At 39.5% G+C, this 26347-nt stretch overlaps 1 protein-coding gene across 2 annotated transcripts in view; it reads left to right on the top strand.

Moving 5' to 3' along the window:
* The window catches only part of FAM184A (family with sequence similarity 184 member A), a 189048-nt gene that overhangs the window by 15630 nt on the left and 147071 nt on the right, over positions 1-26347 (top strand). The gene's annotated exons all lie outside the window — the stretch shown is intronic.

Here is a 26347-nt window from a genome sequence, read left to right as displayed (position 1 = left end):
TGAAAGTAGAAAAATTAGCCAGGCCTGGTGGCACATGCCTATAATCCCAGTTACTTGGGAGACTGAGGTGGAAAGATCCCTTTAGCCCAGAAGTTCAAGGCCACTGTGACCTATGATCTGTTTCACTACAGCCCAGGCAACAAAGTGAGACCTTGTTTCTAAAATAAATAAATACATAATAAATAAATAAATAAGAACGTTTTCCTTAAGTTCTTGAAGATATTTCCCTGTATGCTACTAATAAAATTTTATGGGTTTGCCTTTTACAACTCTTTTACCACATTAACTGACCTTTGATTAGGATCTAAGGTAAGGACCTATTTTTCCCATACATTCACGGATTTATTTCTGGACTCTATTCTGTTCTGTTTGGTCCATTTGTCTGTTGGTCTCTCCCCACATCATTAGAATATCCATGTTCTGATATTTATAACTTTTCAGTATTATTGAGGCATGATTGACAAAAATTATATATAAGGCATACAATGTGGTGTTTTGATATATGTATACATTGTGAAATGGTGGCCACAGCCATGTTAACTTAGCATATGCATATAGTTATCTTTTGATGGTGAGAATACTTAAGATCCTCTCTCTCAGCAAATTTCAAGTATTATGAACTATAGTCACCATGCTGTTCTTATTTGTTGTATAACTGAAAATTTGTGCCCTTTGATTAACATCTTACCTTTTCTTCTACCCACTAAGTCCCTGGCAATCACCCTCCTACTCGCTGTTTCTGAGCTTGACCATTTCACATTCCATATATAAGTCAGATCATGCAGTATTTGTCTTACTATTGCTTTATTTCTGAGGGCTTATCGCATAATCTTTCCTAGATTAACCCACATTTTTGCAAATGGCAAGATTTCCTTCCTTTTTTCTAGAATATTCTTAATTATAAAGGCTGATGATAAATTTTTATGCAGTAGTGGGAGTCTTTCAACCTTTCTTCCTCTTTGGTTTTGTGTTCTTCCATATAATTTCTTTTTTTTTTTGAGACGGAGCCTCAAGCTGTCACCCTGGGTAGAGTGCCATGGCATCACAGCTCACAGCAACCTCGAACTCCTGGGCTCAAGCGAGTCTCCTGCCTCTGCCTCCCAAGTAGCTAGGACCACAGGCGCCCGCCACAATGCCTGGCTATTTTTTGGTTGCAGCCGATATTGTTGTTTGTTGGGCCTGGGCTGGATTCGAACCCGCCAGCTCAGGTGTATGTGGCTGGCACCTTAGCCACTTGAGCCACAGGCACCAAGCCCATATAAATTTTTAAATCAGCTGGTCAAATTCCACGGAATCCCCAATGGAGTTTTTGTTTTACTGGAATTTTACCAAAATGTATAGATCAGTTTGAGGAGAATTAAAATCTTTATAAAACATAGTCCTCCATCCATAAATACTGTATGTCTATCTTTCCATTTACATAGTATTTAGGCATTCTTTGATATATTTTGATAAAGTTTTATCATTTTTCCATAAAGGTATTACACATTTTTGTGAGATTTATTTCCAGTTATATTTTATTTTTATGCTATTGCCAATGGTATTTTTGAATAAAGTTTTCTACATTATTGCTTATGCATAAAATTCAATTGACATAGACAAACATATATATTTATTTTGTTTCCAACAACTCTGACAAAATTTTTTATTGTAATATTTTCTTTGTAGATAATCTCCTTCATAAATTATCGTTTCAACTACAAATCACATTCAATTTGCTTTTTCCTTTCAATTCTTAAACATTTTCTTTTTCATGTCTAACTACTCAAAGTTGAATAGAAGTGGTAATAAAGGACCCCCTCTTCTTGTTTTTTATTTTAAGAGGAATGCTTTAACATTTTAACATTAAATATGGCATCTGCTGTGGGCTTTGTGTGCGTGCATGTAACAGACTCTTAGACCTGTCTCAGAGGCCTCCGCCTGCTGAGGTCAGGTAATTCTCCTACAGCTAGGAGTGCTGCTGGCAGACAGACCTCCACTGTCAGCCTTCTTCAGCTGAAGAAGTGTTCACCATGTCACAAACACTTTCTGGGGCAGTCCACATCAGGTAACCAATTAATCTGAGGTATAAAGGCCCAATCTACTCACCTTCAGTCAGGACAACTCCAGTGAGCCAGTCTCGTGTCAGAGTTCTGGGTAGGTTTGGCTGAGGCTTTGCCTGGGCTGCATTGCAGCCCACTGTTCCTGCCTCTCTGCCTGATCCTAATTCCTTCCTTTCCCTTTCGTAGGTGCTGACACCAAGAACACTCCCTAATAAACCTCCTGTGTGTTAATCTCCATCTCAGAGTCTTCCTAGGGAACCCAAGGTGTGACAATGACTGTTATGAGTTCTTGATTAAGGTAATTCATAATAGACTAGTAAAACAATCCAGAGTAAATTAAAACTTACATGAAAAAGCCTATATAGGAACTGAGCTATCGAATGCCCTTGGCAATAACAAATTAGTAGCACTTACTTACGTGCCAAACACTTTGCCAAACTTCCTCTGCTGCATACACACTTCCTTCTGAGAATTTACTAATTCTCAAACCTCTGATGAGTTTATCACTCACTGCTCACACAAAATATCCATAGTGGAGTATAAGCAGAATCAAATAAGATTTACTATGACCAGTTCTTCAACTCAGCGAGAAGTCTCAGATCAGTAATCTATCTTTATTGCCTAATTTGGCTCTTTATTCTCTGATATTTTCAACTCTAAATGTTAATTAAGATGAAAAGAATGTTATATGAACACCTAGATCCCAGTTCAAACCATCCTTTAAGCTCCTCTCTACCAAGTTAATTGAAATCAAATGTTCCTGAAAGGTGTGAGTTAAAACCAGGGTAATAAAGAAGTTCCACTTCAAGTGCCAAGTTTCAACGACTGACAGCGATGACTTGGGCCACTGTGTTGCAAAGGATTAGAGGGCTATTTCCCCATTCAAAGGAAAAGAGAGCTATAATCCATTAGAGATGTCTCTCACAGGTGGGATAGGCAGGATGGAAGTGAGGTTTGGCTAATCAGATAAGGAAATAGGAGACTAAGGAAAGAAATTTGCAAATGGATGAAAAGTGGTATTTACAATAGTAATCACTTTTCACTTCAAAACTATAGGTTTGAAGTGCATGAATTATTGAGACTGGGATCCAGGCAGCTGTTGTAGGACCAGATGACAATTTTAATGATCTTGCAGTGTGGGAGCTGCAGCAGAACCTCTAACAAGAGCTCTTGTCCTCCAGCCAAGCCAGCCTAGTAGGAGTTACCAGGGTTTGCTGCCAACTAACTCAGTGCAAATGATATTGCATTTGCAACCACAGGCTGAGAGGAGAAAAGTACTTAGCAGAAAGGGGGTAGTTAAAGGACTGAAATCAATTCTGCAGTTATTAGAGGCTGGTTAACAGTATAAATTTATTTTTTATTATGAAAAAAATAATATACATTCTGATACTCGGTGTCATTAAAACCAATAAGTAATTTAGCATTTGTTATTTGAAAACAAATAAAGAAAGAAAGAAATGGTTTTATGGGGAACAAACTTTTATAAATTTTATTCTCCAAATGAGGCATGATTATATTGATGCAAGAAAGGAAGTATAATCAAATTAACTGGAGATAGAACTGTATTCATTTGCATACTTTACTTGGAAGCTTTCAGTGTAAATTACTATATTGTTCTCCCTCATATAATCACCTTTCCAAATTCTAGTTGGGGAATAAATTAAAGAACATCTGTGCCCCTATAACTCTCCTTACCTCGTCTTCCAATATTCTACTGTCTTCCTATGTTAAAATGTATGTATAACATAAAACATAATACCTAGCACAGGTTATATTTTATAGTAGAGTAGATTGGGTTATGAAAGTGTATGAGGGCCCTCCACACACAGTGAACAAACATTTAACGAGAGAGTAAGGAAGAATTCTAAAATTACCACCAGTTTGCCCAGATTCCTCAGGCAAAAGCTTAAAAGAAAGAAATCTTGTTTCCACAATTATCAGGGTCTGTTGAGCCAACAGGGCCATGTAATATACATATTTTTTTATTTTTTTAAGTTATTCCAGAACAATCTTTTATGAGAAATGTTTCAAGTCTGACTAGCTCAGAATCTCTGTGTCTTTAGATGGAGTAATACAGGAGTCATCCTCTTCTACCTTTGACTTACGAGGCATATTGGGATTAAGAAAAGAAATAGCTTGAGCTCAAGAGACTCCATCTCTATATAAAGCAGAAAAATTACCCAGGCATTCTGGTGAGCACCTATAGTCCCAGCTGCTTGTGAGGCTGAGGCAAGAGGATTGCTTAAGCCCAGGAGTTTGAGGTTGCTATGAGCTAGGCTGTTGTCACTGCATTCTAGCCTGGGGCAACAAAATGAGACCCTATCTCCAAAAAAAGAAAAAGAAAGAAAGAACAATTCTGAGCACAGTATTGTAGCAGATACCCACCTTAGGGGGAGTTGGGAGGAGCAGAGCATTGATCTGAGTTCTTAATTGGCATTCAAACTAAGGTTTCAGAGACCTGTTACAAAGACCAGCTCTTATCAAATAGTTTCCAGCTATTTAATGTTTGTTTAAACAAATTATATAAATTTCCACAGTAAGCAGGGTCCACTGGGGCAAGCAGTTCAGAGATTCTTACATTAGATTGCTAAATTTTTTTCCTGCTATTTGGATTACCTAACACACTTTCCTATAAATCAATAAGATTACCTTTATTGTACATTAAACTACTTTTTATAGGGATAGAATTTATTAAACTTTCCCTTATGACAGTCCTGTGGACTCTCTTTTTCCTATAACTCCAAGCTTGTGTCTCTTGGCCAGTTTGCCAGAACATATTTGATACTATGGAAACATCTGTGTCTCACAGCAATCAGATCTAGGGCATTTATTTCTATTCCCTGGATAAGATCCACAGGAATCTGTTGATCTTTTCATGAAATGTTTATTTCAGAAACAATATATTATTTTCTGATTGGGGGAGGCTCCCTAAAATTTCTTTTCTGGAGCTGGAAGTCTTCCAGGAATGGCAGTATTCAAATTTTCCTCTAAGTAAATCATGTGGATTCTATTTAAGAGTTGAAGTTGTTTAATTGGAAAAATACATGACTCATATTCCAAATATTGACTATCTCCAAGTGTTTCCCCTCTGGTTTTTTTTTAATATGTTTAAATCCTTCTGGGCCTCTGTTCTTACATCCTGCTGTGTATACTAAGAACACTCAGTGTATTCCTGCCTCTGTTGGGCTCTAAGTTTATATATTTAAGTAGATTTCTGCCAAAGGCAGAGGTTCCACCAACCCTTATAATATGGATTCCCAGGACTCACTCCTCAAGCTTCTTATTTTGTGGATCTGGGGCAAAGTCCGGAAATCTACATGTTTTAAAAACTCTTCTTCTCCTTAATTTTACTGCAAACCTAAAACTGCTCTTAAAAATAGTCTGTTCTTCATGTAACCAAATTAAAAAGAAAAGACACACACAGAAATCCTCCCTGAGTGCTGTGACCGTCAGCCTGCTCTTGAGAATTTCCTCTATTACTGACAACATTAAGAACCTTAGAAAAATCTTATTGGCTGCCCCTCTGGTTCCCTCTAGTGGGCCAAAAAAAATGCACTTTCTACAACGTAAGAAATTATTAGGGTGAAATCAGATTAAAGCTCGTGTAAAGACCAATTATGAGACACGTTCAGAAATAGGCAATACAAATCCTAATGAAATGGGTCTAGGCCCTAAAAGGTTGGGAAGCCCCACCTTAACTGCTTCATGGCCTGTTTTGCTGGGGAGGAGCCCAGGTTAGCACTTGTACGGCAGCCACAGGCAAAGTTTCTCAATCCCGTGCTCTAGAGATTGCACTCAGGTGTCTCTGCCCAGCCACAGATCCTGACTAGTGATTGAGATATCTGAGACCAGAGCAAAAGGATGTTTTATAGCTCAGATCATCTTATGTTGAATTTATGTTATTCACTACATTCAATGCATCTTCTACTGAGAGAAGAGAAATTAAAGGAAAGTTAAATCTGTTAGAATACTCTGTGTACACAAATTAGACAAATGCTGCCCTGTGATGTGCTGGAAATTCCGAAGACACCCAGCTCCGAAGCCGAATTTACAGGTGTGACTATCTCTGTCCATTAACCTTACCCTACTCCCAGGCCTGGAGTAGTACAAAAATTTTCCTTTGGGATCACCCTTGATCTGCGCATGCCCGGCACTTAGGGAACTCCCCTATTCCTGCAGCCAGCAACTTGGACAGACAGCAGAGAAACAGAGCTTAGCCAAGTGCCTGTGAACTAGCATTCATGGGCTCAGGAAGGTCAGCCCTAGAATCAGTCTTTGAGATTCCCAATTCAACTGCCTTGTTGAGCAAATAAGGAAACAGGGCCCTGGGATCCAGATCTGCTGTATATTGTTTGAGTACTTATTCCAGTGGAATATTCCATCCCAGTGTAATAAGTCTTCCTAAGGATACAGAAGATCGTCTGCCTTGTTGCAATCTAAAGGTCTCACAGAGGAAGACCCAGCTTGAATAGCATACGGGGGTAACTATAAATCAAAATGCATGCAGCCACACTCAACCCTGTAACTCCTGTGACTGGAGATACACAGATCGCCCCTTGCCTCCGACCAACCGCTAGGCTGTGGGTTCTCCTCTCTTCATCTCTTTCCAACCTGCCTTCTTCCCTCCATGTCCACTGACACCATCCTGGTCCCAGATACCTGCAATGGTCTCCTTGATTCTAAAACTGCCACCCCCAGGATGATATTTTTAATGTGCCGCTCTCTTTAAGTCACTTTCCCTTAAAACCCTTCCCATTGTGCTTAGGATAAAACTCTAAATGATTAGTATGATTGGTAAGATTGGCTATGAAACATCCACTAACTCAGGCTCTAGTGGGCTAATTATAGCTCTTTAAATGTGCCTTAGTCATTTAAGCTCCCACCCCTTTATGAACGCTTGTCCCTGCCTTAAACATCTCTATCTTCCACACCAATCCCTACACTCCTTTCCTTGCCAATGGCCATTCAAGCATCACTTCCTCAAGGAGGCCCCTCACTCCTCAGCTCCCAAAGCACCCTCTGGCGCCAAATAAGTAACATGCACCAACTTGTACTCACTTGCCTCTGTCTCTGCAGCTGGAGGGTAAGCAGAGAGCCTGGATAGCAAACCACAACACGTTTATAAAGAATGATTCTAACACCTTTCAAAGCACTATCAAATCATTGGTAAATTTAGCCTTATTCACTCCCACGTTCTTGGTGCCCAGCAGTGTTTGGCACAAAGCAGGTGGTCAAGGAGTGTTTGCTGAATGAATGAATGGACGAGTAAATGACCTGAGGAACAGTTCCACACTGTAATGCTCATCCCTCCCTTCTCAACCTTTCTCTCACACCTCCCAGTGTGGTTACAACATCTTGGGAAGGAAGGAGAAATGCTTGGTCTGACAAAGCTCCCCAGGTGGCATGGGGTGGCTGCTTTCCTCCTGCTCCCTCCTGGTTGGAAGTTCTTGATGGAGTCATTCCCTTCAGGTCTAGACCTGGAGAAATTAAATGATACGACCAAGCTCACGTGGCTACTTAGGGGCAGAGCCAGGTTTCCTAAATCCTAGGGGAGGTCCCTTTCTACGAGGCTCAGTAGCATAAACAGATACCCAGAATATGCCCCTCTCCTAGCCTGCATGTGTTTCGATATTTTTTATAAAGAACAGGGAACAGTCCTAGATACTTGTTCCCCGTCAGATCCTAAATCCTGCTGTGCCACAGATACCCCAATGTCAGGTAAAATTCTAAGATAACCTCCAAGATACCCTACCACCACTGGTGTAGGAACACCTTTTCCCAGTTTTTCAATCAAATATTAACCTAAGTGCTACTGTGAAAAGGTTTTCCAGGTGGAATTTCATCCCAAATCAGTTGACCTTAAGACAGAGAGACTCTCTTTGGTGGGCCAGACCTAATCCCTTAAAGGGATTGGCCTCTGTCCTGGAAAGACAAATTCAAAGCATGAGAGAGATTTGATGCAAAGATTTTCCATTGCTGACTTTGACAATGGAGGGGCTTCAAGGAAGGGAACTTAGGTGGCCTCTAGGAGCTGAAAACATCCTGGACAACAAGAAAGAGGCAGCCTCAGCCCTGGAACCATAAGCTCCTGCCAGCAATGTGAATAAGCTTGGCTGACTCCAAGCTTATTATGGATCACAGATGATCCATTCTGTGATCCCCAGCTGAGAATCACAGCCCTGGCTAATACCTTAACTTCAGTCTTGTAAGACCTTGAGCAGAGAAGCTAGCTGTGCTGTGCTTGGGCATCTAACCAATAAGCTGTGAGCTACTAACTGGGTGTTATTTTCAGCCATTAAGTTTGTAGTAATTTGTTATACAGCAATAGAAACTGGATATACCCTCTACAGTAAAACTGTAGCAGATCATGATCAGAAAAATTCTGTAACTCTGAGAGACTAGGCATCCCCAAACTATGGCCCATGGGCCACATGCAGCCCGCCTAGGACATTTATCCAACTTGCCGGGTGTTTTTGCCGCTGCTGCCTGTCCTGCTTAGCAGCCGACTGGTCCCCAGGCCCGCAGTCCTACCCTTCAATGGTCTGAGGGACAGTGAACTAGCGCCCTGTTTAAAAAGTTTGAGGACCCTGGACTAGAATGCTCCTGGGAAGTCACCCACTTGCTGGTTGCCAGCTGCTCCTAACAGCTTCCCTGGACTCACTCCGTGAGCAAGACTCTGAAAACTTCTCCTTGCAGGAACACTTGTCCTGTTGATCCCTGTGTAGTTAGATCAGCTATCCCGGGAATTTAAAAGTAGTTATGTAGTTTACACACCAGAAAATATATGATCTCCAACATTGTAAAGCAAATTGGTGTGTCCATCTAGGTTTGTAACCAGCTCTTCGATGAATGTAAGGAAATAACCGTGAAGAAAAAAGTAATATTTCATGTTATCAGATTTGCTTAGAGATGGTCAGATAATAATTGTTAACCACACATGTGTTACACTGCTGAGAAAATCTGGCTCAAATCAGAGACCAGACTTGTATGCAAATATTCTAAGAGCTTATCCTAAAAAAAAAAACTATCAATAGATGCGACTGCCTGGATATAAACTAAAATGCCTGAATAGCAAACTACAACAACGTTTATAAAGAATGATTCATAAATAATATCTTTGAAAGCACTTTCAAATCATTAGTAAAATTAGCTTAATTATAATAAATATTTTCTCCGTGACTAACGAAATGGGAGTTCTAGAAGGCCTGTGAATCTCTGGAATTTTTATCTAAAACTAAATATGTACATACTCATTTTCCTGAAGTAAAGGGCTCATCACTTTCATCAGATACATAACCTAAAGAAAGCTAGAAACAACTCCTGGACTGCAAAGTTTCTGAGATTTTGTCTACTTGGAATATACAGATTAACGATTGCTACCAAAAGTACTTTAACCGTGTAAAACAAAATAAACCATTAGGGGCAAGGTTTATTTGATCTTCTAATTGGGCTGTTTGTTCATGACTAAATGTCTTTTCGAGTATTATTATTAGCCAGATGGAAAAAAAAAGACCTCTACTACCAGGGAATAACTTACTTTATATACCCATTATCATTTAGATGAACCCCTTGTAAGCAATGATTTCAGCATGACTCATTTTAATAGCATATAATTGTCTTTTTAATAGAGTATGAGAAGACTTTCATACCCCCAGGTAAAATTTCATAAATAAGCGTAGATTTTCTAATTATAATTACAATTGCTGGCATAACGTTAAAGCCAATGGGCTAGTTATAATCATTATTGCTTTGATTTAAAAATTTAAAAGATGCCTTTGTAAGTTTCAATATAACTTAATACTAAAAACTACATAAAATATTGTAGTCAACAAAAGTGGCTGATCTTGTACTATGAACTTTGATGCTGTAGAGCTCTCTATTAGTTAATATATATAAGAAGCCTTCACCAAAAATAAAAAAGAAGACGACGATTAAGTCCTTAATGCAATGGCTAAAAACTGGAATAAGAACAACTCTGCCAGAATTTTTGTTAGAGGCCAGATAATTAAATGAAATGGAAAAAAGTAGATAAAAATCCTTTGAACTAAAAAATGTTTTTGGCTGTCATCTTTAACTATGTGAGTACTGATTAGCTAAGACTATGAATAACCAAGAATATTTTAAATTTAAAAAAGAAATTTTGGGTTGCCAGACATGGTGGCTCACGCCTATAATCCTAGCACTCTGGGAGGCTGAGGCAGGTGGATTGCCTGAGTTCAGGAGTTTGAGACCAGCCTGAGCAAGACTGAGACTTTGTCACTAAAAATAGCCAGGCGTTGTGGTGGGTGATTGTAGTCCCAGCTCCTCAGGAGGCTGAGGCAAGAGGATCACTTGAGCCCAAGAGTTTGAGGTTGCTGTGAGCTATACGCCACAGCACTCTACCGAGGGTGATAAAATGATACCCTGTCTCCAAGAAAATAGAGTCTAGCTCTATTGCCTGGGTTAGAATTCAGGGGTGTCATCATAGGCCACTGCAGTCTCAAACTTCTGTGCTACAAAGGGTTTGAGCTGGGACTATAGTGCACACCACTATTCCTGGCAAATTTTTCTGTTTGTTTTAATAGAGATGAGATCTTACTCTTGCTCGGGCTGGCCTTGACTTCTCAACTCAAGCAATGCTCCTACCTCTATCCCCTAGGGTGCTAGGATTGAAGGTGTGAGCCACTATGCCTGGCCAAAATAAAAAATTCAAGGCAGATATTGCTTATAACAGTTAACACAAGGTTCCATAAATAGTAATTGACAGTGATTATGTTTCAGGAGTGTGCAAAGTTATTTTGGGGGGTGTACTTTGTAAATACCTGAAGATTTATCTACACTTGCATATTGCAACTATAATATAATCCTATAATCAGAGAATGGATAACTTAGAGGGAATTAAAAATGGGGAGGGGAGGAAACAAATGTGCTTGGATGTATTACTTTACAGCATATAACTGCCTGTAGTAATTTCCTAAATATTTATCTTTCCAAAGATTCTGTGACCCAAACATCTATACTTACTACAAATAGCATGAATAGCAATCAACTTGTAAACATTGTTGGTAAATTTTTAGAATAGTACAACCCTTTTAGAGAACAGATTGGAAGTTTCTCAATATATTAAACATAGAGGGCAGCACCTGTGGCTCAGTGGGTAGGGCGCTGGCCCCATATACTGAAGGTGGTGGGTTTGAACCCGGCCTTGGCCAAACTGCAAAAAAAAAAAAATAGCCAGGAGTTGTGGGGGACTCCTGTAGTCACAGCTACTCGGGAGACTAAGGCACCTAAGCCCAGGAGTTGGAAGTTGCTGTGAGTTGTATGATGCCATGGCATTCTACCGAGGGCCATAAGATAAGATTCTGTCTCTACCAAAAAAAAAAAAAAAAAAGATACATTAAGCATAGAGTTATCTAAGACACAGCAATTCTACTTCTAGGTATATACTTAAGAGAATTAAAAATATACATCCAGGCAGGATGCAGTGGCTCACACTTGTAACCCTGGCACTCTGGGAGGCCAAGGTAGATGGATCACCTGAGCTCAGGAGTTTGAAACCAGCCTGAGCAAGAGTGAGACACTATCTCTATTAAAAATAGAAAAAATTGAGGCAAGAGGATCTCTTGAGCCCAAGAATTTGGGGTTGCTGTGAGCTATGATACCACAGCACTCTACTAGCACAACAGAGTGAGACTCTCTCCAAAAAACAAAAAGCAAACATATGTCCACATACTTGAACACTAATGTTGATAGTAGCATAATAGCCCAAAAGTAGAAACAATGGAAATGTCCCCATCAACTGATGATTGGACAAGCACAATATAGTATATCCACATGACGGAATTTTATATGGCCAGAAAAAGGAATGAATACAGATATATACTAAAACGTGGATGAACCTTGAAAATATTATGGTGGCTGAAAGACACAAGAAACAAAAAGACTACGTGTTGTATGGTGCCACTTCTATCAAATGTCCAGAATAGGCAAATCCATCAAAACTAAGTATCTAGATTAGTGGTTGCCAGGGACGGGGGAGGGGCAGGGGGGATAAGGGGATTTTGAGTGACAGCTAGTAGACAAAAGGTTTATTTTTGCAGTGATGAAACAGTCTAAAATTGGATACTGGTGACGCTTCCACAACTCTGTGAATTAAGACCTCCTACAAGATCTGGCAATTAAGTTCAAAAACTTACCATCATGTGCTTTTTGGGTTTTTTTTGGAACAGAGTCTCACATTGTTGCCCTCAGTACAGTGCCATGTCATCATAGCTCACAACAACATCAAACTCTTGGGTTCCAGTGATCCTCTTGCCTCAGCCTCTCAAGTAGCTGGGACTACAGGTGCCTGTCACAACAGCTACCTAGTTTTCTATTTTTAGTAGAGACAGGGTCTCACTCTTGCTCAGGCTAGTCTCCTGAGCTCAGGCGATCCGCCCATTTTGGCCTTCCAGAGTGCCATGATTACAGGCATGAGCCACCACGCCTGGCACATCCTTCACTTATGTTGGCAGCAGTGCACAAACAATTTAGTAAAGTTTCATAACCTTGGTCTATCAGTCTCAGAGCTGTGTTCATGTCAGTGTGTGGTGATGTCCTGCTGAGTGTCATTCAGTATTGTTGCATGTTTTTGTGTGCCGTACAAAGCCAGCTCTGACTGTCATTCCGAGACAGATTTCCAAAATTGCTTTGAAGGGTGAAGTAGACACTGGCATCAGTGCATAGCTTCCGAAGCGGAGGACTTTGAAGGTGACAGCTGTGATATTCAGCAATGAGTTAACATAGCATGTTTTCTAGGATGAATTTGTGAACTTTTTTGTCAAAACTTGTATACCAAAATCACCTGACTGAATTTTATACTTTAAAAGAGTGAACTTCAGGTTACATGAATTATATCTCAATAAAGCTATTATTAATACTTTAAATTAGCAAAAAACCAACTGATAGAGAAGTTTCTTCCAGTATCTTTTTGGGTTTTTTTTTAGAGTTGTGATTATATTGTGTTCATATGCCTAAAATTTTAAAAGCAAACTACTCAGAAGCATAATCCTAATGCCACACAATATTCCACTGAGATTATCTTCTGCAATAATAAAGGTGTCTATTACTCAGTGCTTAATAGGAGCTAAGCATTGTTCTAAGGCCTTTAGATGTATTATCTAATTTAATACTGACAACTTTATGGGCTAGGTGATTTTATGCTTACATTTCACACAGGAAGAAACCAAGGTTTAATTAATTTTATGGCTAGTGAGTGGTGGAGCCAGTTGTATTGTTTTACATTTGTTTCCAGTTTTTCACTATTATAGATAACAAGAACTATCCTCAATTTGGGAAGACCATGCTTCTTCTGTGTCTGTGGAAAGGTTCTGGCGCAACTAATAACTGCAGATCAGAGCTGACAGTGCCTCAAAAGCCATATAATGTAATTCAGAGAGCAAACCCCCTGTGTTAGGATCCAAGTCATCTTTGGTGTCACCTAATCTCCCCTTGACCTGCTGAGCAAACCTGAATGCAGCCAACACTGACAGGCCCAGCGGTCCCTGTCTGCTTCTTTCCCCTTTAACTGACTGGTCCTCCTGGGGATTCCCAGCCTGCTGGTTTTCCTCAACCCTTTGCTGGCTTACCCTGTACTATGAGGCAGATCCACGTAGATAGCTGAACTTTCAGGTCCTAGAAATCCTAAACTAATTAGATTAATCATGAAAAAGGAAGAGTCACGTCCTCTATGTCTTAACCATGTGAAAGAGAGAAAATTAACCTCCCTGAGTCTGTTACGTTATCTCTAAAGGATGATAATGACCCTCCTGTTTACTTCACAGGGTTGTTTTAAGGTTCAACTATGATAAGGTAAATGCTTCATAAACTGCAAGGGCTGTAAAACCGAAGTATTGCCTTGGCAGCACGGGCATGTTCCAAAGCCCTGGGGCCCCTGGCAGCGGCAACAGAACTGATACAGCTTTGGAAGGCAACCGTGATGGAGGCGGCCACCTGGGTTAGGGTATGATTATAAATCGGTGTACTCAAATTTATTGCACTACAGTACGGCCTGCTTCCAACTTCCTGTATGAAGGACTGGCCAGGAAACCAGGCGACAGACACTTCTTAGTCAACGTTCTCTATGTGCATCTCATTGTCTCTTCTTCCCTTTCCCCCTCTCTGTTTCCTGTTTTAGCGGCACACTACACGCACAGTTACCAGTCAGAAATCTGGCCACTGTCCTTGATTCCCAGTGATCCAAGCTAAAACTCCAAGAGTCTGTTTGTCCCTCTCCTCCAGCCTCACACATAAACTGATCCACAGGCTTGGCTCCCAAATGCATCCCCCGCCACCCCTGGCCTTGGTTAAGGTCCTCCTAGGGTCCTACCCAGGTGGCCGCAGGAGTCTTCTACCCTCTCCAATTCTGCAATCTCTAAGACTTGAAAGATTCGTCTAAAATGCAAATACAACCCTCTATTCATGGTTTTCCTGTTTTTCAAGGGATAAAGTCTAAAGGTTTAGGATGGCACACAAGGCCCTTCATATTCACCTCCTGGCCCCTGCTCCGTTTCCATATGCCCCTTACTCTTAACAAAGGGACAACTGCAGATTACTTTCAGAATATACCAGGCACTTCTATACAGCACTAAATTTTCCAAAATTTTTTTTATTAAATCATAAGGAGGTAGATCATGTATACATTAATGGATTTATGGGGTACAGTGTGCTGATTTCATATGCAATTTGGAATGCTTACATAGTATTAGTTAATATATCCCTCCCCTCATTTACTTAATTATTGTGTTAAGACATTTATACTCTATACTAATAGATCTGACATGTACCCTTGCAATATGCACCATAGGTGTGATCCCACCATTCATCCTCCCTCCATCTGACCTCCCCCTTCTTCTCCCATCCTCCCCTTTCCTTCATCTTGGGCCATAGTTGTGATCTATTCTTCATATGAAAATGTGAGTGATTGCAAATTGGTTTCATAATAGTACTGAGTACATTGGATATTTTTTCCTCCATTTTTGAGATACTTTAGTAAGTAGGATCTGTTCCAGCTCCATCCACATAAACATAAAAGAGGTAAAGTCTCCATCTTTTTGGAGATGGTATGGAGACTCTCCATATATATATACCACAATTTATTAATTCATTACTGGGTCAATGGGCACTTGGACTTCTTTCATGACTTGGCTATTATAAATTGAGCTGCAGTGAATAATCTGGTGCAAATATCTCTGTTATAAAGTGATTTTTGGTCTTTTGGATATACTCCTAGTACAGGAATTGCAAGATTGAACAGCAGGTCTACTTTTTTTTTTGCCTCCTGTAAATTTTATTTAATGATAGAAAGAACTTTACAGAGGAAATCTGCCCCCAGACAAAGAGACAGAATATGAATTGTTATTAAAGGAGGACCTAAATATATTGATTTGAGTGCTTACTGTTTTGAGTTTAGAATATAATTTTAGAGAAAATTAAATCTCGACACTAGAGACACCCTAGATGGGTCTCCAGTGATCTCTATGGGTGTTAGAACATTCTCAAAAGAAATGAGGTCTTTTTTTTATACATTAATGTCTTTATGGGGTACAGTGTGCTGATTTCATATAGAATTGGGAATGCTTACATCACACTGGTTAATATATACCTCATCTGGTTTACTTAATTATTGTGTTAAGACATTTATACTCTATACTAATAGATCTGACATGTACCCTTGCAGAGGTCTACTTTTAGATCCCTGAGTATTCTCCGTATTTCTTTCCAAAAGAGATGTATTAGCTTGCATTCCCACCAACAGTGCAGAAGTGTCCCTTTTCTCTATATCCACACCAACATCTGTAGTTTTGGGATTCTGTTTTGTTTTGTTTTGGTTTTTTTGCAGTTTTTGGCTGGGGCTGGGTTTGAACCCGCTACCTCCAGCATATGGGGCCAGTGCCCTACTCCTTTGAGTCACAGGGGCCGCCCAGTTTTGAGTTTCTGTTATGTGAGCCACTCTTACTGGCGTTAGATGATATCTCAAAGTGGTTTTGATTTGCATTTCTCTGATGATTAAAGGTGATAAGCATTTTTTCATGTGTCTGTAGGCCATGTACCTATCTTCTTCAGAGAAGTTTCTGTTCAAGTCTCTTGCCCACAATGAAATGGGATTACTTGTTCTTTTCTTATTAATAAGTTTGAGTTCTCTGTGGATTCTGGTTATCAAACCTTTGTCAGAAAAGTAACCTGCAAATCTCCTCTCCCATTCTGAGGGCTGTCTTCTTGCTTTACTTAATGTGTTCTTGGCTGTGCAGAAGCTTTTTAGTTTGATCAGATCCCAATAATGTATTTTTGGTGTTGCTTCAATTGCCTGGGGGGTTCTCCTTTATTCTCTCAGGCCAATTTCTTCAAGTGTTTCCCCTGCACTCTCTCCAAGAATCTTTATAGTTTCATGTCTTAAGTTTATATCTTTTATCCAATAAGAGTCAATTTTTGTTAATGGTGAAAGGCGTGGGTCCAGCTTCAGTCTTCTACAAGTTGCCAGCCAGTTCTCCCAGCACCATTTGTTAAATAGGGAATCTTTCTCCTAATTTATAATTTTGATGGGCTTATCGAAGATCAAATGACAATAAGTGTCTGGATTCATCTCTTAGTTCTCTATTCTGTTCCATACATCTACCTCTCTATTTTTGTGCCAGTACCATGCTGTTTTGATCACTATAGATTTATAGTATAAAGTCTGGTAGCGTGATTCCTAGTGCTCCCTAAGGCTGAAAATTTCTTCTTATCCTCCTTAATCCTCCTCTGGCTTGAGAGAGTGTTCTTACCTTTGAGATCCAGTCATTGTCACTTACACAAAGTCTTCCACAGGCAGCTGAGCACTATGGGCATTTATCACCTAGTAATGCTCTTACTGATTTTTCTATTTTTTCTCCTTCATTAGACTGGTATTTGTAATAAAGTCTGACCCTATTCTTGATGTTTGACTACTGACAGTTTTCAGCCCCCCCCCGAACTACTCTTTTCCCTTCAGCCCCCACATCTGGACAAGTCAACAAAAAAGGCTGTGTTCTCCCTCCTGTGGAGCTGATGGGAAATTCCATCTCTCCACGTTCTGGCCCTGAACAGGGAACCTCACCTTGGCCCCACTTCCTAACCACAATAGAGGCCCAAGACACTCTCTTTTCCTTGCTCTCTTAAGCCTTGAGCTTGGGAAACATGACCTGCGCCCAGGTAGAAACACTCATTAGGTGAGTAACAAACCTTTCATACCCTCCTGGTGTGTGCGTGGCATCATCAGTCTTGATGCCTGAATCAAATTTTGTGTGGGCAAAATTTATTTTATTAAATTTTGTTTGTCTATATTACTGCTACAGGGTAATCAGAATAGGATTTTTATGCACATGGGCTGTATCTTATTTATTTCCCTTTCCTTGGTGCTGCAATATAACAACTCCACGAATAAATAAATTGTTACTGGAAGAAAGTATATTTAAATATTTTTGGAATGTGTCAATTCAATTTTATATGAGCCATTTTATGGAGTTAATAGTTTGTGACCAGTTTAAATATGGCTCGGGGGTGGATGGGGAAATGCACACCATCAGAAACATTTTTTAAAAAGTAAAACTTATAAATCATTTGAAACACTAAGAAGTGCCTATCTAAAAGTTGAAAAATCTCCAAACATCTTTCCAAAAGGAACATAGGGATCTAAAAATAGACCTGCCATTTGATCCTACAATTCCTCTACTACAGGGGTCCTCAAACTTTTTAAACAGGGGTCCAGTTCACTGTCCCTCAGACCGTTGGAGGGCCGGACTGCAGGCCCAGGATAAGTGAGCTGCTAAGCAGGACAGGCAGCAGTGGCAAAAACACCTGGTGGGCCAGAAAAATGTCCTTGGCGGGCCACATGTGGCATGTGGGCCATAGTTTGAGGCCCCCTGCTATATCCAGAAGATCAAAAATCACTTTATAACAAAGATATTTGTACCAGAATGTTTATTGAAGCCCAATTCATAATTGCTAAGTCATGGAAGAAGCCCAGGTTCCCACTGACCCATGAATGGATTAATAAATTGTGGTACATGTACACCATGGAATATTATTCAGCCTTAAAAAAGATTTAACTCTTTCATGTTTACATGGATGGAGCTGGAACATATACTTAGATAAGTATATATTCTTAGCAAAGTATCTCAGGAATAGAAGAAAAAGTATCCAATGTACTCAGCCCTACTATGAAAAGAATTTATAAAGCTATAACCCAATTATAGCCTAAGAAGAAGGGGAAAGGGGAGAGGGAAGGGAGGGGAGGGGTGAGGATGGGTGGAGGGAGGATAATTGGTGGGACCACACCTATGGTGCATTTTACAAGGGTACATGTTAAATCTACTAAATGTAGAATATAAATGTCTTAACACAATAACTAAGAAAATGCAGTGAAGGTTATGTTAACCAGTTTGATGAAAAAATTTTAAATTGTATATGAAAACACCACACTGTACCCCATGATTGCATTATTGTACACAGCTATGATTTAATAAAAAAAAAAAATAGAAAGAAAGAAAGCATTCTCCAACAGAGGAAACCCTAAAAAAAAAAATAAAAAAATAAAAAAATCCAGCCCAGGCCTGCCAAACAACAAACAACAATGACAATCAAACCAAAAAATAGCCAGGCATTGTGGTGGGCACCTGTAGTCCCAGCTACTTGGGAAGCTGAGGCAAGAGAATCATTTAAGCCCAAGAGTTTGAGGTTGCTGTGAGCTGTGATGCCACGGTACTCTACCCAGGGCGATAGCTTGAGATTATGTCTCAAAAAAACAAAAACAAACAAACAAACAAAAAAAAGAACTGTGATTTTGGAAATGGAAGAATGGAATAGTCTTGGAGAAGTTACTCTCACTGTTCTCCAGAATCCTGGCCTTCTGACAAAGTTTGGCGGACCTATCCCCTTCTCTGCATATTGGCTGACAGTGACAGGTGGCCAGACCCTCTTTGTCCAATAAAACTATTAAATTTTATTGTTGAATACATTAATAAAGATCCATATGTATCACTATATTGTAATTTTTAAAATACTGTATTTTGATTACTGGTATTCAATATAAATGTTTTGATCAAAAAAAAAGAAAAAATGCAGTGAAGGCTATGTTAACCAGTTTGATGAAAAAATTTCAAATTGTATATAAAACCAGCACGTTAATGTACATCATTGCATTAATGTACACAGCTATGATTTAATAAAAAAATAAAAATTGAAAAATCGTCAAAGGATTTGAGTAGATATTTCTCAAAAGAATATAGACAAATGACCAATAAGCATATGAAAAACTGCTCAACATTATTAGTCATTGGGATAAAAATCAAAACCACAACGAAACACCATTTCCCATGCACTGGGTGGCTATAAACAAAAAAGCTAGAAAACAACAAATATGGAGGGGACATGGAGAAATTGGAACCATCATTCACTGCTGGCAGGAATTTAAAATGACACAGCAACTTTGGAAAATAGTTTGGCAGCTCCTCAAAAAGCTAAATATAAATTCCCATACGACACAGCAATTCCACTCCAAGAGAAAAGAAACCATATGTCCACCCAAAAACATGGGCATGAACATTCACACAGCATTCTTCATGATAGCCCCAAAGTGAAACAATCTAAATCTCCATCCACTGATGAAAGCAGAAACAAAATGTGGTATATTCATACAATGGAATATTATTGAGCCATAAAAAGAGATGAGGTCCTGATTCATGGTATGACATGGATGAATCTTGAAAACATTACTCGAAGTGAGAGAGGCTACACAAAGAGGGCCATATATGCATTAGGTGATTCCATTTATATAAAAAATCCCAAATAGGCAAAACCACAGAGATTAAAAATGGATTAATGGTTGCCAGTGGTTAGGGGAGGGGCAAGTAAGGAGGGACTGCTAATGAGAATAGAGTTTATGGGGGGGGGGGCAAGTTCTGGAATTAGATGGTGGTGATCAGATTGTGCAATTTTGTGAATACATGAAAATCCACTGTATCACACATTTTTAAAAAGTGAATTTTACAGTCTGTGAATTATATTTCAGTTAAAAAATTGATTTAAGGGCTGGGCACAGTGGCTCACGCCTATAATCCCAGCACTTGGGAGGCCAAGGCTGGTAGATTGCCTGAGCTCACAGGTTCAAGACCAGCCTGAGTCAGAGCGAGACCTTATCTCTCAAAAATAGCTGGGCACTGTGGCAGGCAGCTGTAGTTCCAGCTCCTTGGGAGACTGAGGCAAGAGAATTGCTTAAGTCCAGGAGTTTGAGGTTACTGTGAGCTGTGATGCCATTACGCAAGGGTGACAAAGTGAGACTCTGTTTCAAAAAAAAAAAAAAAAATGATTTAAATATGTTTAAATCATATTTAGGGACCCACTAAATAAATAGCTTTTGCCTTCTCACAGTTCAAAACTCAACATAAAGAGACAGATTTCACAGGTATGAATATGTGCAAAGATTTTTTTTTTTGTAAGCTAAACAAATAGTAAAAGTCCTTTTTAAGTGAAAGTCGAACCAGGAATGGTGGTGCATGCTCTAGTCTCAGCTAGCTGGGGGCTGAGGTGGGAGGCTTGCTCAAGCCCAGGTGTTCAAGGCTGCAGAGCGCTAAGGCTGGGAGTTAGCTTGGAGGGATAAAGCAATTAACTGCCCATCTTAACCTGGGCATATCAGCTTTGTAAAGTGGATATTAAAACCTTCCACTGTTGGCAGGAAGGAGCAGCAAGCCAGACAGAGATAGCTTACTATGCTGGCTCGATGTTCTGTCTGACTGTTGGCTGGAAAGGCCTGTCGGAACTGGCAGCCTTGCTCTCCAGAACATGTCAGAGCAGAAGATAAAGAAGGACCGTCCCTGGGAGCAGCATTATTTGGCCATCACTTCTCTGTATCCTGCTTCTTCATTGGTTTAAGGAAGGATTGGTGGTGGCAGCAATGAATTATAGATGTGACATTATTTGGTTTTAATCACAATAATTAGAGGACCTGTGTGGTGGCTCTCACCGGTAATCTCAGGGCCTTGAGAGGCTGAGGTGGGGAGATGTTGTCTGTAGCCCAGAGTTTGAGGCTGCAGTGAGCTATGCCTGCACCACTGCACTCCAGCTTGGGCGGCAGAGCAAGACCTCATCTCTAAAATGCTAAAAACCAAAATAATTAGAAGTTATGAGGAAGAAGACAGTATTTCCCACTTTGCTTAAACATACCATGGGCTAAAGAATCTCACAACAGAATTAAAATTAAAACTAAAAACAAAATAAAACAAATCATATAAGTCATTTCCTATTCCATTTTAATGACTGTTCAATATTAGAAAATAATTATACCTGGATTTTTTTTATTAAATCATAGCTGTGTCTATGAATGCATATATATATATATATATATATATATAACAGAATACCTATTGTAGAACCTTTAAAATTATAAATACATAGATTATGTTTAAACAGGGAAGGAGACTTATAATCTGGTATGTGAAAAATAGAATATACAATTGAATATAAATTGCAAGTTGGGCAAGGTGGCTCATGCCTGGAATCCTAGTGGTTTGGGAGGCTGAGGCTGGGAGATTGCTTGAGTACAGGAATTCAAGACAAGCCCGAGCAACATAGTGAAGCCCTGTCTCTACAAAAGCCAGAAAAATTAGCTGGGCATAGTGGTGCACACTTGCAGTACCACTACTCGGTAGACTGAGGCAGGAGGATCACTTGAGCCCAGGACTTGGAAGTTGCTGTGAGCGATGATGACACCACTGCACTCTAACCCAGGCAACAGAGTGAGACCCTGTCTCAAACTAAATAAAGACATAAATTACAATTTCTAGTGTGAAAATAGGTATTAATATGAACGAGGATTTTTTTATTTATTAATTTATTTTAGAGACGGGGTCTCGTTCTCGCTCAGGCTGGTCCTAAACTCCTGAGCTCAGGCAATCCACCCCCCTTGGCTTCCCATCCTGATGAATAAGAATTTAAAGTAATATGCAAAATGAAAATAGTTATATTGGAGCGGTAGATAAAGGGATTTTTTTCACATTTGTACTTTTTTTAATTGAAAAGGTCCTCAAATCTCTGTAAGAGCCCATATAGAGAAGCAGCATCGTGATCACTGTCCCTTGCTATGTTTTGTGTTCTGTTGTTAAAGAATCAGGTCTGGACGCTGATCGATGGAAACTTCTCATGCAGCACCATTCCCATGGCAATTTGTTCATTTTCCACACGATGCGGAACTGGTTTGGCTAAGAATTTCTCTGTATTTATGTCACATTCCTATCTGCATGTAAATGTCAGCCCTGGAACAATTCAGGGGAATCATGATAGAAGTCATCATGCACGTCCTTGTGTTTACAAGGTCTGTGTGCTAACTGTGTAGAGAGGGAGGGTTGGGAAAGACGTGTCTGCACAGAGCATGGCAGTCCTCCTTTCTAAACCCAGGGCAGAGGGTAGATCAAAGCAAGTGCCTGGAGATCTCTCCGGAGTCACTCTGATCATCGGTGGTGTTTTCTGAGAACCTTACGTTTCTTCTTCTGTTCGTGAAGCTTCTATTTCTCACAAAGTAATTTATTCATTCATTTTTCCCCCAATATACACCCCATGCCAGAAAAACGGGTCGATGCTGAGGATACAAATAGGAAAATATATAGTCTCTACCCTCAATGAGCAGTTAGTAATTTTTTTGCTTTTCTTTGCAAAAGTTGTCTTTTCTCTATCCCACAAACAGGTCTTCCATAGGTGGCCTGGATTCTGTGTCTATCCCTTTTCAATCTTTTTTGAGACCTTAAATATCTTTCTCAATTCAGTTTCTATCTTTTCCACACATTCCCATAAAAAAAAAAATAGTGTGACTATCTTAAGTCTTAAAAATGGACTGCAGTCAATTTTCTAAAATAATAAGATTTCAGTTTCTCTTTAGAGCATTGCCCGTCCCGTGGGCCCTGCTTCAGGGTATAATAAGTAACAGCTGCCAGTGATCTGAATCAAAAGTGTCAGAGTGGAAACCAATTAAACTAGAGAGAGGAATTGGACAAAGGAGACTGCTTTACTCTAAAACCCATTAAACTTTCAAGGGCCAGAAAACTAAAAATATTATCTTGCGTTTTTAAAAATGATTTAGACATCACCTGGTTGGAAGTCATTATATACAACATGTTCACTTTGAAATAGGACCATTTAGGGACATAGGAGGTCTCCACTTGCTTTCTTTCCAGTATAAACAAAATTCAGGAATTATACAATTTTTAACAATTAAAAAAATATATATACAGCATATGTATAGATATGGTCTTGTTACTTTGCTATGGTCTAAAACTACCAAGATGACTCAGGGCCTGTGGCTCAAGCAACTAAGGCGCCAGCCACATACACCTAAGGTGGCGAGTTCAAATCTAGCCCAGACCTGCCAAACAACAATGACGGCTGCAACCAAAAAATAGCCGGGTGTTGTGGCGGGCGCCTGTGGTCCCAGCTACTTGGGAGGCAGAGGCAGGAGACTCTCTTGAGCCCAGGAGTTGGAGGTTGCTGTGAGCTTTGATGCCACTGGCACTCTACCCAGGGGAACAGCTTGAGGCTCTGTCTCAAAAAACAAACAAACAAACAAACAAACAAAAAAACCTACCAAGACATCATCAAAATAATTTTTTAAAAACTTTTCTCCAGGACTTCTAAATAATTCAAAAAAGCATTTCTTATAATGAAAACATTCAGCTCCATATACCAAGAAATAGCTTTCACAGAAAAATATGAATTGCCCAAATTACCCTTATTTGCCTCCTTCCCTGCAGCTGAATCAGTCACATGCTTTTCTGTAGTACATTAAATTGCTGCATCCCTGACAGTGCCAAAGCTATTTGCATAGTGACTAAAACATGACAATCAGTTCATCAATGGGTAAGGCACTTACTCTGGGGATCGGGGAAACCCAAGAGACTTAGTGCCGATTTATTACTATGTGGTAATATAATTTAGAATATAAGTTGTATATTCCACAAATCAGCTTATTTATGTCCCTGGAAATTCAATGTTTCTAAAATTCCTTTTTATAGTGGCAAAATAGACATTACATAAAATTTACCATTTTGGTCATTTTGAAGTGTACAGCTCTGTGGTCTTAAGTATATTCACACTGTTGTGCAACCATTACCACCATCCAGCTCCAGAATTTTTTCATCTCCCTAAACCAAAACTCTGTACCCATTAAACACTAACTCCCCGTTCTATACCTACCTCAGCCCCTGGAAATCACAATTGTACCTTCTGTCTCTCTATGAATTTGAGTTCTATAGGAACCTCATATAAATGGGTTTCTACAGTATTTGTCTTTTTGTGACTGGATTATTTCACTTATGTCTTCAAGGTATGGCCTGTGTAAAAACTTCCTTTTTAAGGCTGAATAATATATTGCAGGTGAACAGTGCTTTGTTGATCATTTATCTGTGAAGGGACACTGAGATTCCTTACACATTTTTACTATTATAAATAATATTGCTATGAACACAGGTGTACAAATAGAAAATTCAGTTTTAAGTAAGCACAAGGCTGCAACATTGACCAAGGTTCTCTTACTGCTTCCTTCCTTTTCATTTCCTGGGTCATTAAGCTTCAATTACAGGTAATGACTAGTGTGAATACCAAGTTCAAACTGCAGGTGGCAGCAAATATCCATAAACTAGACATAACACTTGGCCAAAGCATAGCTGTTTTTCACCGTGTTAAATCTTGCCTCTGGAATAGAATAACCATTTTTCTCTAGGTCTCCTGTGTTCAATCTAAGGAACACCTGAAGGATTTGTTTGTGTTTAACTAATAATGAGTACTATGTCCTTGACCCCCCTTTCATTGGTATGCAACTCTTAATTATGAAATATAAAATAAGAGTAAATCAGTAGAATCACTGAGTGCTGGAAATTCTTCTGCTCAGACCTTTTACAACCTCACCTAAAATGTCTCAGCCAGCATTCTTCCCCCTAACTTGTTGTTTTTATTGATGTTTTGTTTGCTTTCTACCTAAAACCTGGGCAGGAGACAAAAGGTGGGGCAGCCATACCGTAACCATGAGACTACCAGAAAAACAAAAGCCACCTGTTAATTAAGCACTACACAGTAGAAAAAGGAGGCTGAGGCCAGGCATGGTGGCTTACGCCTGTAATCCTAGCACGCCGGGAGGCTGAGACAGGTGGATTGCCTGAGCTCCAGAGTTTGGAACCAGTTGAGGCAAGAGTGAGCCCTGTCTCTACTAAAAATAGAAAAATGAGCTGGGCATGGTGGTGTGTGCCTATAGTCCCAGTTCCTTGGGAGGCCGAGGCAGGAGGTTTTCTTGAGCCCAGGAGTTTGAGCTGGGCTAGGCTGAGGCCATGGCACTCTAGCCTGGACAACAGAGTGAGACTGTGTCTCAAAAAATAAAAAAAATAAGTAAATATATACCCAGATTTACATTTTCAGGGTTCTTCACCTATATTACAAACCCTGATACATATATTATGACATCTGATTTAGCTCTTAAGGTTAAGAATTGGCAAAAAAGAACTGGGACAGTTAGTTATTTGCTTATAGTAAACAATAATCTGCTCTGCTTGAGAACCCCTGTATTCTCATCCAGGGATGAAATCTGCAGCCATCAGGATGAAATCACTTTTGCTCTACCCAGACAAAATAGAACCAGGAAGGCTGAGATAAGAACAATTTCTAAAAACTTTCTAAAAACCCTTTCCTGTCCTTCATGTGTCTCCTGCTTTGATAAGGGCTATTTCCAGACATTCTTTAGTACTCAGTAATTCAGGTAAAACGGCTCTCAGCCTAACACTCGCCCAGTAACAGCATCTCCACCAATGAACTGGCAACAGCTCTGCCTTTGAACCCCGGGAACCAATAAACTCTCTGTTTCTAAGCAGTTTATGTAAATCTCTTTTTTTGCTGCCAAGAGGGCCTCTTACCCCTTCCTCACCAGAATGCCCTGGTAGCTTGTCATTTCATGCCTTCTGGATTAGAATCTCTATTTTTATTCCTGAGTAAATCTAATATATTTAAGATAATTTTCTCTAGTGTATTTTTTTAGGTTGACAAAGATAATATCAATAAATATGGATATTTTGTTTTAAAACTTAATAATCCCACGGCAACCTAGGGAACAAAAGAACACAGTAACTGTAACAAACGTTTGACAGACTGAGGTCATGTAGAAATTATTTCTATAGGCAGATTAGACATTTTTTTGATATTAAGTTTTATTTAAACAGGTAAAAAATTTATACATCCTCTTAAAAACAAAAATCCAAAGTCTGTAAGTGAATCAGTAATGCAAATATGATGATAGCAGTAAT

This window comes from Otolemur garnettii, unplaced genomic scaffold (assembly GCF_000181295.1).
Source record: "Otolemur garnettii isolate 467f Iridium unplaced genomic scaffold, OtoGar3 scaffold00002, whole genome shotgun sequence".
NCBI classification, from domain to species: Eukaryota; Metazoa; Chordata; class Mammalia; order Primates; family Galagidae; genus Otolemur; species Otolemur garnettii.
This window is presented reverse-complemented; position numbering and strand designations above follow the sequence as displayed.